Source organism: Rana temporaria, chromosome 13 (assembly GCF_905171775.1).
Source record: "Rana temporaria chromosome 13, aRanTem1.1, whole genome shotgun sequence".
Taxonomy (NCBI): domain Eukaryota; kingdom Metazoa; phylum Chordata; class Amphibia; order Anura; family Ranidae; genus Rana; species Rana temporaria.
Window position 1 is genome coordinate 39,905,565 of NC_053501.1, and position 15,973 is coordinate 39,921,537.

The 15,973-nt window shown below is 43.7% G+C and overlaps 1 protein-coding gene across 3 annotated transcripts in view; it reads right to left on the reverse strand.

Moving 5' to 3' along the window:
- ARMH4 (armadillo like helical domain containing 4) overlaps window positions 1–15,973 on the reverse strand; it is a 219,699-nt gene that overhangs the window by 152,290 nt on the left and 51,436 nt on the right. The gene's annotated exons all lie outside the window — the stretch shown is intronic.

Here is a 15,973-nt window from a genome sequence, read left to right on the forward strand (position 1 = left end):
ATGCTCTGGTGGGTCCCTCACTCACCAGATCCAGGCACCCTCTAGGGGTGAAAAGCCTTCACAGTGTTAGCCCTGTGTCGCTCTCTGGCAGATCTCAGCAGATGACGTCATCAGACGAAACCGGTCGAGCGGGATAGCATCCAGTCGCAAACACTCGTGGGAATTTTAACAGATAGGTCTGTTTTTCGTTTGTTTACTGTGAGTACCTGACTTTTTGTTAATAAACATTTTATCAACTGTATTACACTATATGGGAACTCTTTCTTTTTTGAGCCATATACCGGATTGAACGCATTTAAACAAGTGGAGATCTGCCAGAGAGCGACACAGGGCTAACACTGTGAAGGCTTTTCACCCCTAGAGGGTGCCTGGATCTGGTGAGTGAGGGACCCACCAGAGCATGAGAAAAGGGAGCACTGAGTGAACACCTTCAACTGTATAAATCATAAGAACCACAAAGCACTTTTATTGCATGGACTGTTTAAATCAGCATCAGATATTATTTAAGATATCCACGGCACTGAGCACTTTAATTATTTGCCATTTAAATATTACAGACTTTTTTACACTACTTATTTGTTTATGAATTTTATATAATATAGTTTATTTTAGTATCTGGTATCATATCACTTTGGGTCACATTTGGACCAAGTCACAGTTCTATATTGGTTCCAGCACTATATTAGTATTTATTTATTTCATTTGTATATCCATTCATATATATTTTTTTATTCATCAATAAGAGGCGCCAAATCTTTTCTTTACCTTTAAGAAGCAAAAGAACAAAAAAAAAGGTATTTTTTAATCTTTTGCTTTAAAAAAATATATATTTACTTAAACCTGGAACGGAAGTTGCAGCATGGCGTCGCTCCAGTCCGCCAAGGCCATAGAGGTGATCTCAAGATAATCAGTGGAAACGGTAAGCCAGGGACATACATTTCTGCCTTGTTTAGACGATACACAAATGGTTATCGGGCGTCGGCTACAAACGTAGCCAGAAAAAGGCTAAAGGCTGTTGAAAAACTTCAGCTGTTCAGAATGAGGCAATTAAGGTCTCTATAAGTAGCCCAAAGGATTACCACTGAAGGCCTGCATCATTCCTAAGGCTTTGTGAGTAGGAGAGCAGCGTACTGAAAGTCTCCTGAGGAGGTGAGGAGACCATTGATTTTTCTGTGTGATAAAAATCAAAAGACTATTGTTTGTGCTGTATGACCAGCACTGTCTGCCCAGCGCTAGGCTGAGTCAGACTCCATAGATAGGTTCCTGTGTGGAAGGTAGACGCCCAGAGTGGCTAGGGTTTATTTTATGTTTGATTTTGTTTATGCTGTTTGGATGCTTGCAATTGTTTTCCAGCAAGATGGAAAAATAAACCAAGAACTTTGTTTTCAACCGTCTTCGACTCCCAGTCTGTATAAATTCAGTGGGTGGTGAACCCATCCAAGGGGTCACGCACCCCTCTACCGAGTTAACCCCTCACTATATATATATATATATATATATATATATATATATATATATATATATATATATATATATATAGTGCGACTTGTACATGCATGACCACGCCCCCCTGATGATGTCTGTGAGTGGCAAAACACATTTGGAGGAGTCTGGTGAGGCGACGTTGCTACACGTGGTAGTCGGCCATCTTACCAGTTTGAAACCTTGGCAATGTTACAAGGATTGACATGCAATTTTTTAACCATTATGTTTGTGAGTATTCTGGCTTTTCTTTTTTAAATAAATACCTGTCAGTAATACTGCGCAATGAAGTCTCTTCTTGCCTATTCCCATAAAGTTATGCTGTGAGACCCCGTTCAAGGTGGATCGTGTCTGTTTTTAAGCCAGGGCTCGACAAATCCCGGGCGCCAGGTCGCCATGGCGACTAGAAATAGGGTCCTGGCGACTTGAATTGGAAGGGGGGCAAAAAAAAAAAAAAAAATTTTTTTTTTTTTTTGGTGAGCTGGGGCCATCTGGTGGTGAGCCGTTGGTATTACAAGTTATTACCACCAGATGTGAGCTGGCGCCATCTGGTGGTGGCCGTTGGTATTACAAGTTAAGCATTACAAGTTAAACAGCAATTCTAATGTTGTTTTTCACTATTTTCACTGCCATCTTCTTCCCTCTAATTAGAACCCCCAAACATTATATATATTTTTTATCCTAACACCCTAGAGAATTAAATGGCGATCGTTGCAATACTTTCTGTCACGCCGTATTTGCGCAGCGGTCTTACAAGCGCACTTTTTTTTGTGAAAAAATGACACTTTTTTAAATTAAAAAATAAGACAACAGTAAAGTTATCCCCCTTTTTTTTATATTATGAAAGATAATGTTACGCCGAGTAAATTCATACCCAACATGTCACGCTTCAAAATTGCGTCCGCTCGTGGAATGCCGACAAACTTTTACCCTTTAAAATCTTCATAGGCGATGTTTAAAAAAAATCTACAGGTTGCATGTTTTGAGTTACAGAGGAGGTCTAGGGCTAGAATTATTGCTCTCGCTGTACCAATCGCGGCGATAACTCACGTGTGGTTTGAACACCGTTTACATATGCAGGCGCTGCTCGCGTATGTGTTCGCTTCTGCGCGCAAGCTCGTCGGGACGGGTCGCGTTTTCTGGCTCCTAACTTTTTTACCTGGCTCCTAGATTCCAAGCAAATTTGTCAACCCCTGTTTTAAGCAACCTATCACCGTACATGTGTGGTGAGCTGGAGTAGAGTACAGTAAAACCTTGGTTTGCGAGCATAATTCGTTCCAGAAACAGGTTTGTAATCCAAAGCACTTGTATATCAAAGCGATTTTTTACAGGGTATAAAAGAGAAGAGAGGCCTCTCAAAATGTATTAAAACATTTTGCTTGTCTTGCAAAACGCTCTCAAGTTACTCTCAAAGCAAGGTTTTACTGTACTTTCAAGCGCTTTTGACTACTTTTGATTAAGTGGTCCAACTTTTGGGGTAAGGGTCTGGGTGAGTTTCTCCTCTTGGTGACGGATCTTTTATAGCACCCTTTTGAGTGGACCTGCACCGATTGGACTTTTATATGAGATGTCTTATTCTTTAAACACTTGGACTATTAATAGTGTATAAGCACTGCATTTATATTATATTGTTTTCTTTGCCAGGAGAATTGTGCCAGCAGCTTTGCCATACCATCTGTGATATTTTGTGATTTTGTTGAGCGTGGGTGATTTGTGTTTTTTTATCTACAGTGGATATAAAAAGTCTACACACCCCTGTTAACATGTCAGTTTTCTGTGATGTAAAAAAAATTAGACAAAAGATAAATAATTTCCCAACTTTTTCCACTTTTAGAGCCGGTTCACACTGCGGCGGCACGACTTCGGGGGCGACTCTGCAAGTCATCCTGAATACGACTTCAGAGGCGATTAGCAAAATGACTTCTGTATAGAAGTCAATGCAAATCGCCCTGAGCCGCCCCCGAAGTCGTACAAGAACCTTTTTCTAAGTCGGAGCGACTTGCGTCGCTCCTATTAGAACGGTTCTATTGCGTAGAATGGGACGCGACTTGTCAGGCGGCTGAGCCCCAGTGTGAACCGGCTCTGAATTTGACTTATAAACTGTACAACTCAATTGAAAAAAAAAATGAAATCTTTTAGGGAGGGAAAGTAAAAATAAAAAAATAAAATAATATGGTGGTATAATGGGTGTGCACACCCTCTTATAACTGGGGATGTAGCCTTGTTCAGAATTAAGTAATCAAATTCAAACTCATGTTAAATAGGAGTCGGTAAAAATAATAATCAGGGTGGAACTGCACTTTAAGGCTACATTGACACTTTGCTTTTCCCTCTCTTGGAAATGTTTGTAACACATTTTTTTTCAAAGCTGGGCCTGGGCTTTAAGTACAGGGGGTCCCCGACTTACAAACAAGTTAGGGACTTTAGGTTTGTTCTTAAGTCGAAAATTTTCGTAAGTCGGAAACCGCATGCACAGAACGGCAATTACGTCATTTTCTGATGTTCCATCGAATAGCCGCACATAACGGGGGATACTTTGTTTTCCGATGTCCTGTCGAATGTGCCCGCCACCAAAAATGGCCATGCATGCGCAGAACGGCAGATACGTCCCATTCGCAAGTAGGAGTTGTTCGTAAGTCAGGCATTTGTAAGTCGGGGACCCCCCTGTACAACCTTGGATTGTGAACATAATTCGTTCCAGAAGCATGCTTGTAATCCAAAGCACTTGTATATCAAAGCAAATTTCTCCATAAGAAATAATGGAAACTCAAATGAATTGTTCCACAACCATTTATTCCTAGGTCTTTCAGTTTATAGTCCATATAAAAAGATTATAGCAATGTGATAGGTTGTGTAACCACAAAATGGCCATCCACAAACGGAAGCCTCCACAAGGGGATTAGAAGAAAAATACAGCAGATGCTACAGAGTATAAAAGAGAAGAGAGGTGTGGTGGCGGTATAGCGGCGCGATCTTTAGCGCCGCTATACCGTCGTATTTACCGCGATATTCGGCCGCTAGCGGTACGGCTTTAACCCCTGCTAGCGGGCGAAAAAGGGTTAATACCGCCTGCAATGCGCCTTTACAGAGGCGCATTACCGGCGGTATTACCGCGGTTTCCCATTGATTTCAATGGGAAGGAGCAGTGTAGGATTGGTAAACACCCGCTCCTATTCCACTCCAAAGATGCGGCTAGCAGGAGTTTTGGACCGGTCCTGCTAGCGCACCGCTTCAGTGTGAAAGCCCGAAGGCTTTCACACTGATGACTGCAGGGCACGATTTTTAGCGCTAAACCGCCTGAAAAACGTGTCAGTGTGAAAGGGGCTCAAGTGTACCAATATGTTGCTAAATGCTGTACCTTCATTAAATGCAACCATATGACTACACTTAGGCCACGTACACACGGTCGGTCAAAACTGATGAAAACGGACTGAAGGACCATTTCATTGGTGTGACCGTGTGTGGGCCCCATTGGTCAGTTATCCTTCGGTCAAAAAAAAAAAAGAGAACTTGCTTTAAAATTTAACCGATGGACTGATAACCGATGGTTAGTATGCAAAATCATCGGTTAAAAACCCGCGCATGCTCAGAATCAAGTCGACGCATGCTTGGAAGCATTGAACTTCGTTTTTCTCGGCACGTCGTTGTGTTTTACGTCACCGCGTTCTGACACGATCGTTTTTTTAACTGAGGGTGTGTAGACACATGAGACCATCAGTCAGCTTCATTGGTTAACCTATGACAACGGTCCTTTAGACCGTTGTCATCGGATGGACCGACCGTGTGTACGCGGCCTTAGAGGCGCCTCTCTTCTCTTTTTTATACTCTGTTGTGCCATGACGCTACTCTTATATCAAGACATCGCTTGTATATCAAGTCAAAGTTTATAAAAAAAAATTAGCTTGTCTTGCAAAACTCTCTCAAACCAAGTTACTCTCAAACCAAGGTTTTACTGTATGTGTGTTGGTCTTGGTGCCACCATTAATGTGCACCTAATACTTTGACTGGCATGAGTAAAGCATGCGTTCACTTAAAGGTGTACGTTTAATAAACCGTGATAAGCCGAGATCATGATGATCACGGCTGATCACTGCTTATCACAGAGCATTGCCGGTTTAAAAAAATGTGATAATGGGGCAGAGAACACATTCTCCACTTCACATCACATCACATGGATGTTTTGTCACAAACGGCAAGTTTAATAAACCGTGATATGAAGATTTCACAGCTCTTCCACTGAAATATCTCCCTTCCAGATTCACCAGCTCAGAGGTGGAGAATCTGGGAGAGAAGCTGGTGTGATAAGAGGAAGAAGGCTTATTTCTTCCTAATTTCAACACCAGTGGGTTAAAAATGAATATTAACAACAATATACACGTGTGTGTGTGTGTGTGTGTGTGTGTGTGTGTGTGTGTGTGTGTGTGTGTGTATATATATATATATATATATATATATATATATATATACACACATACACACACACACACACACATATATACATATATATATATATATATATATATATATATATATATATATATATATATATATATATATATATATATATACACACACACACACACACACACACAAACACACATATATATACCGTAGTTATCGGCGTATACCGCGCACTTTTTTGCCCTTAAAATCAGGGCAAAATTGTGGGTGCGCGATATACGCTAATACTTGCTTCCCGCACTGTGTTTGAACTTTGCCGCCGATCCCTGCTTCCCGCGCTGTGTTTGAACGCTGCCGCGGACATATACCGAGCGCAGTACACTCGGGTACAGTCAGCCAGGCTCGGCTCCCTTCTAGGTTATGCGAGAGGAGCCGAGCGTGCTCGAGTGTACTGCGCTCGGTATATGTCGCGGCCGCGGCGTTCAAACACAGCGTGGGAAGCAGGGATCGGCTCAGAGACAGCGCAGGAGCAGCGGGGAGGACACCACGAAGGCCGCAGACGGACGCCAGACCGGACAAGGCCGCCGATGGACGCCAGGCAAGACACCAAAACTGTAAGTAATAAAAAATAAATAAAATTCAGGAATTTCACGTCCAGAGTAGGGGTGCGCGCTATACGCGGGTGCGCACAATAGGCTGATAAATACGGTATATATGTATGTATATATGTGTATATGTGTGTGTGTGTATATATATATATATATATATATATATATATATATATATATATATATATATATATATATATATATATATATATATAATATGTTATCACATGTCTGAAAACATTAATTACATGTTCTTTTTAACTTTAGTTTCACTTTTTGAATTCGGCTGCACCATAATCTCACAATATCTCACGAGATTACAGGCAGTCCACCCACTTTTACACAGATCTCGGCTGTTTTCAGAGAAAAAACTTCACCTCTGTTCACCATCTGAGAACTGAAGTTCTCAGTTTATTAAACCGGCTGAAGAGGAGATAATTCTCCTCATGAGAACTGCCGTGAACTGCTGTGAACTGAACGGAGAAAAAACTTCACAGTTTATTAAACGGACACCTAAGGGTGACAAATTGACGGACAAACTGATCAGATACAACACACAAAAAAACAAGCCAAGGTAAATAAAGAAACATTTTTCATCTTCTACATCGGGTTTAGTAGCTGCTGGCGTAGTAAAGTTGAAGCCTTTGATAATGTTCTCAGGCAGCTTTGACTTTTGCTATCTCTATCCTGTTAATTGAATTGCCAACCATTTCTCTCACGGCACATAATGTAACACTGTTCTCAGCAAAACACAGCGTCGCTCTGACAGCCCGTCTGTCCAAGGGCAGGAACCAACAGTCAAGAGAAAGAATGCTTCCCATCAACTGAACACAAGCAAAGGTCAGGACGTCTATCGGAGAAATGTCATCACACCGAGGTCCTTATGTAACAAATCCCAATGTTTCCATCACACCAGACATCTGCAAAAAGTGTCTAACAATTTACAGATGTAATTTAAATTATTTTACTTATTTGGAAAAAAATCCCATACACATATTCCAAAATGGAGTAAAAATTATTTAAAGAGAACCAGTCACAATTGGGTTTATGCATGAGTCTTAACCTCTTTGCCACCGCGCCATAGACAAAAGACGTCTACAGCGCGGTGGAGTTGTTCTGGGAGGACGTCCCTGGGACGTCCTCCCAGAATCCTCCTCTCGCGCGCCCCCTGGGGCGCGCTCCCGGAATCATCCGTGAGCGCCGGGTCTAGAAGACCCGGCGCATCACAGATCGCGGTAAATTGCCGCTGATAGCGGCCGTTTACCACGTGATCGCTCCGTCCAATGACAGAGCGATCACTTGTAAACAAACCGGCGTCATGTGATGACGCCGGTTCCTCCCTCTCCTCTCTGTACCGATCGGTACAGTGTGAGAGGAGAGGGGGGAGAGCGGAAGCAGCAGCAGCTACTGTGGGCTGGATCTGTGACAAATGCAGTCACAGATCCATCCCTCCCTGCGCAATACTCTGCAATACCCCCCATACTCTGCAATACCCCCCATACTCCGCAATACCCCCCATACTCCGCAATACCTGCTAATATGACAGAAACGAGAATTTTCTTTTATTTTTACAGAATTTTCAGTGTTTTTTCTTTTATAGCGCAAAAAAATAAAAAACCCAGATGTGATCAAATACCATCAAAAGAAAGCTCCATTTGTGGGAAAAAAAGGACAAAAAATTTCAGATGGGCACAATGTTGTATGACTGAGTAATTGTCATTCAAATTGTGAGAGCACCGAAAGCTGAAAATTGGTCTGGTTAGGAAGGGGGTTTAAAGCGGTGGTTCACCCTTAGAGGGCACTTTTTCCCCTTAGATTCCTGCTCGTTTTCTCTAGGGGAATCGGCTATTTGTTTTAAAATATGAGCAGTACTTACCCGTTTACGAGATGCATCCTCTCCGTCGCTTCCGGGTATGGGCTGCGGGACTGGGCGTTCCTTCTTGATTGACAGTCTTCCGAGAGGCTTCCGACGGTCGCATCCATCGCGTCACGATTTTCCGAAAGAAGCCGAACGTCGGTGCGCAGGCGCAGTATAGAGCCGCACCGACGTTCGGCTTCTTTCGGCTATGAGTGACGCGATGGATGCGACCGTCGGAAGCCTCTCGGAAGACTGTCAATCAAGAAGGAACGCCCGCTCCCGAAGACCCATACCCGGAAGCGACGGAAGAAGATGCATCTCGAAAACGGGTAAGTACGGATCGTATTTTAATACAAATAGCCGATTCCCCTAGACAAAACGAGCAGGAATCTAAGGGGAAAAGGGGAAAATTTTAATAAATGGGTGAACTCCCGCTTTAAGTGCCCAGTGGTCAAGTGGTTAAAGTGGATGTAAACCCAAAATTATTATTTTATTTTTTTTATGTCACAATGTAGAGTATAAGATTTCCTATCATCTGTGCCCAGTCTTGCCACACAAAGTTAATCCAGCTCTGAGCAATCCTCTTTTATTGTTCAGTGAAAATTAACAGACTTCCAGATAAAACCCTGTCTAAAAAAAAAGTCCATTCCTCTCTCCTTGCTTTGAGTGACAGGTTATTTACATATCTAGCTGGACATGTTTATCATATGTTATGTTTATCATAATATGAGGCGATCCACAGTATAAAAAGTGAGAAATCCACCCCTCCCCCACATGACACATCCTGGTAATATACAATGAACTGTGAATCACCTCATATTATGATAAACATAACATAACATATGATAAACATGTCCAAGATAGATATGTAAATAACCTGTCACTCAAAGCAAGGAGAGAGAAAAGGACTTTTTATTTAGACAGGTTTTTATCTGGAAGTCTGTTAATTTTCACTGAACAATAAAAGAGGATTGCTCAGAGCTGGATTAACTCTGTGTGGCAAGACTGGGCACAGATTATAAGAAATCTTATACTCTACATTGGGACATCAAAAAATAAAATTAATTTTTTTTTTGGTTTACATCCACTTTAATATTCCATTTAAAATTATTTGAACTGCACAAAAAATTATATATACCGTATTTATTGGGGTATAGCGCGCTCCCGCGTATAACGCGCACCCCCTAAAGTTGCCCCGAAATTCCTGTGGAAAAAAGATTTTTGTACTTACAGTTTGGTGTCTTGCTCGGCGTCCATCGGCGGCCTCGTCGGGTCCGGCGTCCGTCTGCGGCTTCGGGTGTCCTCTTCATCGGGTCCGGCGTCCTTCTGCGGCGTCCTCCCCGCTCGTTTCCCGCGCCGAGTTTGAATACTGCGCCGGCATATACCGAGCGCAGTACACTCGTGTATAGTCAGGCAGTCTCGGCTCCTCTCGCGCTGACATCCTGGACGTACAGGACGTGAGCGCGAGTGTAGCCGAGACTGCCCGACTATACACGAGTGTACTGCGCTCGGTATATGCCGGCGCAGCATTCAAACTCGGCGCGGGAAAGCAGGTATCGGCGTATATATCGTGCACCCACGATTTTGCCCTTTTCAGGGCAAACAAGTGCGCGCTATACGCCGATAAATACGGTATATATATGTATGTGTGTGTGTGTGTGAGATATTATATATATATATATATATATATATATATATATATATATATATATATTTCCTTACTTAAAGCTAAAACGCCAGGTATGGTCTTAATGGCATACTTTGATTGGTATGCATATCCCATATGTGAGGGATCGCTGTAGAACATGGATGCTCAACCTGTGGCCCCCCAGCGGTTGCAGAACCACAAGTCCCATGAGGCATTGCAAGGCTGACAGGCACAAGCATGACTCCCAAAGGCAGAGGCATGATGGGACTTGTAGTTCTGCAACAGCTGGAGGGCCACAGGTTGAGCACCCATGCTGTAGAAGCTGACAATCACTGTAGTAGTCAATGCTACTACAGTGTTCACCGCAATCTTTAAGGTCCTGTGCCAAGCAACTGTTCCACTGCATACTGACCAGAATGGGTCACTCGCTGGCATCGCTGCCATTCACAGAACATCTTGAATTTTCTTAAATTTATACAAAGCACTCCCTGATTGGATGACGTAGAGAGGAGGGATGGTGACACCCCTCCTCTTCACCTTGCCCAACCAGAGATCATCTTGCATTCACTGGAAAAATGACAAGGGGTTCTGTGAATGGTGGCAGCACAGGACCTAGACGATCATGGCAATCATTGCAGTAGTGCTGGTGCTACAGTTATTGTCAACTTCCCCAGCAGTCCCTTAGGTATCAGATGTTCATGCTTACATTTGTCCAAGCTGGACAAGGCAAGGCAGCCAATAAATAGATGATTTTTCTTTCCCCATTCAACCAGGGGGTTGAACGAAAAAAAAGAAAAGGAAAAAAAAAAAAAAAAGACTTGATTCCCCCATCCATAACCCTTATGTGGATGGGGGAACCCTCCCCATTGAGCTATTGTATTCTGACAGGGCAGTTGTACACAGGTCAATGAGTACAACCTCCCTGCCCGAACATAGATCGACTAATTGCAATCCACGCATGGCTGTCCTAAGTATGCAACTAACTTTGAAGAGAGATATTGTTGTTATAGCAGCAGCAGCTAGCTACCATATCCTGGTAGCCTATTCTTCAGCGGGTGGCCCGCTTTCAGATAAAAGTGGTCTCTGAGTCAGATTCGCCGCAAGATTTTTTAACAGCGCACATACCCCCCTCCCGCCACGCTCCGGTGCCCTCCGCTGCTTACTGGAGCCGTCGGCAGCGGGGGAGGCGATCGCGCCCCGTGTGTGGTATGGAGCTGAGTGAGGCGAAGATGGGCCCCATCCGTCTCCATACCATTGCAGGGCGAAAGCAACATCAAAACATCGCTTCCGCCCATTGCTTTTACGGAGACATTTTTATTTTTTTATTATTTCAAATTACATTTTGATTTATTTTTTTATTGCATTTTAGTGTAAGCCCTGGTTCACACTGATTTGGAACGATTTGAGATGCGATTTGACATGTCAAATCGCATCTCAAATCGGCGGCATTTGCCGGCAATTGTCGGCAATGGCACTGCGACGCCGCATCTGCGATTTCAAAAAGTAGTTCCTGTACTACTTTATGCGATTTCGGGCCGCGATTTACATTAAATTGCGGCCGAAATCGCGGCAAAATCGCGGTAAATCGCGCATTTTACCGCGATTTTGAATTCGCAGCAGTGTGAACCTAGGCTAAATATGAGATCTGAGGTCTTTTTTTTCTATTACAAGGGATGTTTACATAACGCGCCCCATCCCACCGGGCTTGTGTGCAGAAGCAAAAGGCATACGTGAGCAGCGCCCGCATATGAAAACGGTGTTCAAACCACACATGTGAGGAATCGCCATGATCCTTAGAGTGAGAGCAATAATTCTAGCCCCAGACCTCTTCTGTAACTCAAAACATGCAACCTGTAGAATTTTTTAAACATCGCCTATGGAGATTTTTAAGGGTAAAAGTTTGTCGCCATTTCACGAGTATATTTTTTTCCAAAAGACCGCTGCGCAAATATGGTGTGACAAAAAGTATTGCAACGGTCGTCCATTTATTCTGTAGGGTGTTAGAAAAAAATATATATAATGTTTGAGGGTTCTAAGTAATTTTCTGGTGAAAAAAACTTGTAAACACCAATAGCTGGACTCAGGTACACGTCCCTTACGCCGCCGTAAGTTAGAGAGGCAAGTGCTGTATTCACAAAGCACTTGCGTCCTAAGTTACGGCGGCGTAGCGTAAATGTGCCGGCGTAAGCGCGCCTAATTCAAATTGTGAAGAGGTGGGCGTGTTTTATGTAAATAAAGCATGATCCTACGTAAATGACGTTTTGAACGAATGGTGCATGCGCCGTCCGTGGACGTATCCCAGTGCGCATGCTCCAAATTACGCCGCAAAGACTTATTGGTTTTGACGTGAACGTAAATTACGCCCAGCCCCATTCACGGACGACTTATGCAAACAACGTAAAAATTAAAAAATTCGACGCGGTTCCGACATTCATACTTAACATTGGCTGCGCCATCTTTTTGGTGGAATATCTTTAGGCCTGAAAACGCCATACGTAAACGGCGTATCTTTACTGCGACGGGCAAGCGTACGTTCGTGAATAGGCGGATCTCACCGATTTACGCATTCTAGGCGTAAATCAGCGTACACGCCCCTAGCGGCCGGCGTAAATAGACAGCTAAGATACGACGGTGCCGGCGGTCGTATCTTAGCTAGATTTAAGTGTATCTCAATTTGAGAATACACTTAAAATATACGACGGCGCAGATTCAGAGTTACGACGGCGTATCTACTGATACGCCGGCGTAACTCTACGTGAATCTGGCTACAAATCTCAAAACAAGGCCCAGGGCTGGTTAATACCTGGAGTTCAGCTTTAAAGAGGCAGTAAACCCTGATGGTTTTTACTTCCTCTTTGTTTCCCTGCAAAGGTAAAGCATAATGGGCTAATATGCATTGCATAGTAGCCCATTATGTGTCACTTACCTGAAACTGAAGCCTGCAATGTCCCCGATTTCCTCGCCACCACAAAGCGTCCATCTTTTACCCTCTTCCTTTCGGGTATCGCGGCTCCGGCACTGTGATTGGCCGTAGCCGCGATGACGTCACTCCCACGCATGAGCCGCCAGTCACAGCAAGATCTCCTTCAGAAATGGCACGATCGCCGTTTCTAAAGGTTTCTACAGTGTGCTTGCGCCGTTGTCTACAGCGCATGTAGACATCGGTGACCGTCTCTTTTGCAAATATCTCCTAAACCGAGGAGGTTTAGGAGATATTTCTTGCACCTACAGATAAGCCTTAACCTAGGCTTACTTGTAGGTAACAGTGGTTGTAAGGGTTTACAACCACTTTAACTTAAAGAACAGCTGGAATCTTCAATGGAGTGTACTGCTGGAAGTGTAATCTAATAAAATCTTGTGGGCTATTTACTTCCTGTGCACTTTGCCTCTGCTGAATCCTATCAGTTAACATTGTAATCATTTCTTTCTGAAGACTATAAAAAAACATTATGTTTTAGAAATAAGAAGAGATAAGGAGAGAGGAAGCTGGCAGTAGATGGATCGAATCTCGGCAGATTCAGCAGGGACTGGCTGAGATTCCATCCATCTATGGGCAGACTAAAGTCGTTCCTTCGATCGACTTCAGTACAGCCAGCCTGTCTGGGTTTTTGTATGTGATCACTGCCAACGGCTATAGCAGCCAGCAGTGATCAATGTGTTCTCCCGGCAGGGAAGGCTACCCGCCGGCAGAACACAATATCGCTGCAGAAGGGATTCCCTCATTACCACAGACTGTGCTGATGAAGGGAATTTACTGTCCAGTCACAGGCAGGTTCATGATGACCCGAATTCAGAGGAAGCCAGTTGAATGATGCTGGATATCTGACTGAGGACATCTACCAGCAGAAAAAAATCTCTGGATTTTGTTAATTTCTCTTTTAATGGGCTATTAAAGAGGAAGTAAACCCTCTGTAACGAAACAAAAAAAATAAATACCCTGCAAGACAAAGACATAAGTGAAGTACTTACCTGAGATTGAAGCCCCCGCAGCCATCCTCATTTGCCTCCTCTGTCGCCGCCATGATACCCGTAGTGACTTTCCGGGTATCGCGGCTCCAGCGCTGTGACTGGCTGGAGCCGCGATGACGTCACTCCTGGGAGCTGGCCACTAATGGCATGTCCCATTCATTAACGGCACGCTCAGTGCGTCTGCGCCTTTGTCTACACCCTGTGAAGTCAGCAGCTACAAATAATGAAGCTGCCGACTAAAAAAAAAAAAAAAAAAAAAAAAGGAGACACTCATCTGTCCAGGGGTCCAGCGCTATCCTCACCCAAACCAGTTCTTCATTGGTCTTCAGGTCCCCGGCATGTTTACTGTGGGCAGCCGGTCCTAGTGGCTTCACAGCCGGCTGCTCATGTGAGAGTCGCACTGCACTTTGTGAACTGTCCCGCACCATTCTAGGACCTTTGACATGTTCCAGAAGGGTGCAGAAAGGGAGGGGAGGAGAACTTCCAATGGATGCGCCGCAGCAACCCTACAGGAAGTAGGAGGCGGGCACCTGTAAAAACCAAGTACTCACCCCCCCCCCCCCCCCACCCAAGAAAGTAGTAATAGAATAGGGGAAGGGAGGGCAGAAAGTGGAACTTCCCCTTTGAGGTGACATTCCGCTTTAAAGTGTATCTAAACCCAAGAATTTTTTTTTTTATATATTCCAGCTTACCAGCCCTTAGATGTGATAACAGTCAGCAGAAGCAGACTGCACAGGAGGTTATCAGCACTCGAGATTTCTAGCGGGTAATTTTTTGCATTTGTAGAACAGATACAACACTTGAAATGGTATATTTAAGACCCGGACCAAAATGCAGGTAAAAGACCAGGCCCCTTTTTGCAATTCGGCACTGCGTCGCTTTAACTGACAATTGCGCGGTCGTGCGACGTGGCTCCCAAACAAAATTGGCGTCCTTTTTTTTTTCACAAATAGAGCTTTCTTTTGGTGGTATTTGATCACCTCTGCGGTTTTTATTTTTTGCGCTATAAACAAAAATAGAGCGACAATTTTGAAAAAAATGCAATATTTTTTAAATTTTTGCTATAATAAATATCCCCCAAAAACATAAAAAAAAAAAAAAATTCCTCAGTTTAGGTCGATACTTATTCTTCTACCTATTTTTGGTAAAAAAAAAAAAAATCGCAATAAGCGTTTATCGATTGGTTTGCGCAAAATTTGTAGCGTTTACAAAATAGGGGAAAGTTTAATGGCATTTTTATTAATTATTTTTTTTTTACTACCAATGGCGGCGTTCAGCGATTTTTTTCCTGACTGCGACATTATGGCGGACACTTCGGACAATTTTGACACATTTTTGGGACCATTGCCATTTTCACAGCAAAAAATGCATTTAAAATGCATTGTTTACTGTGGAAATGACAGTTGCAGTTTGGGAGTTAACCACAAGGGGGCGCTGAAGGGGTTAAGTGTGACCTCATGTGTGTTTACAACTGTAGGGGGGTGTGGCTGTAGGTGTGACGTCATTGATTGTGTGTTTCCTAATATAGGGACGCACAATCGATGACAGCGCCACAGTGAAGAACGGGGAAGCCGTGTTTACACACGGCTCTCCCCGTTCTTCAGCTCCGGGGACCGATCGCGGGAGTCTAGTGGCGATCGGGTTCGCGAATCCCGCTGCAGAGTTCACGGAGCTTCAGACCAGGTCGCGGGCGCGCGAACCCAACGCTGGGCTTTATACAGTCACGTACAGGTACGTGATTGTGCCCAGCGGTGCCATTCTGCCGACGTATATGGTCGTTAGGCGGTCCTTAAGTGGTTAACTGAGCAAAAGGAAGCAAGTAAGAAAAGATAAATGTTAAGGTTTATATAAACTTTTACAACAGCTCTAAACTGAACCATGGGCTTAAAGTGGAAGAAAAGCCTAAAGGCAGGCCATAGGCAGTGTGAATTTCTTTCCTGCTACCACGGGTTTCAGGAATGAACATAACAGACAGTACTGACAAGGGAAGCCTTCCTGCCGAGACAA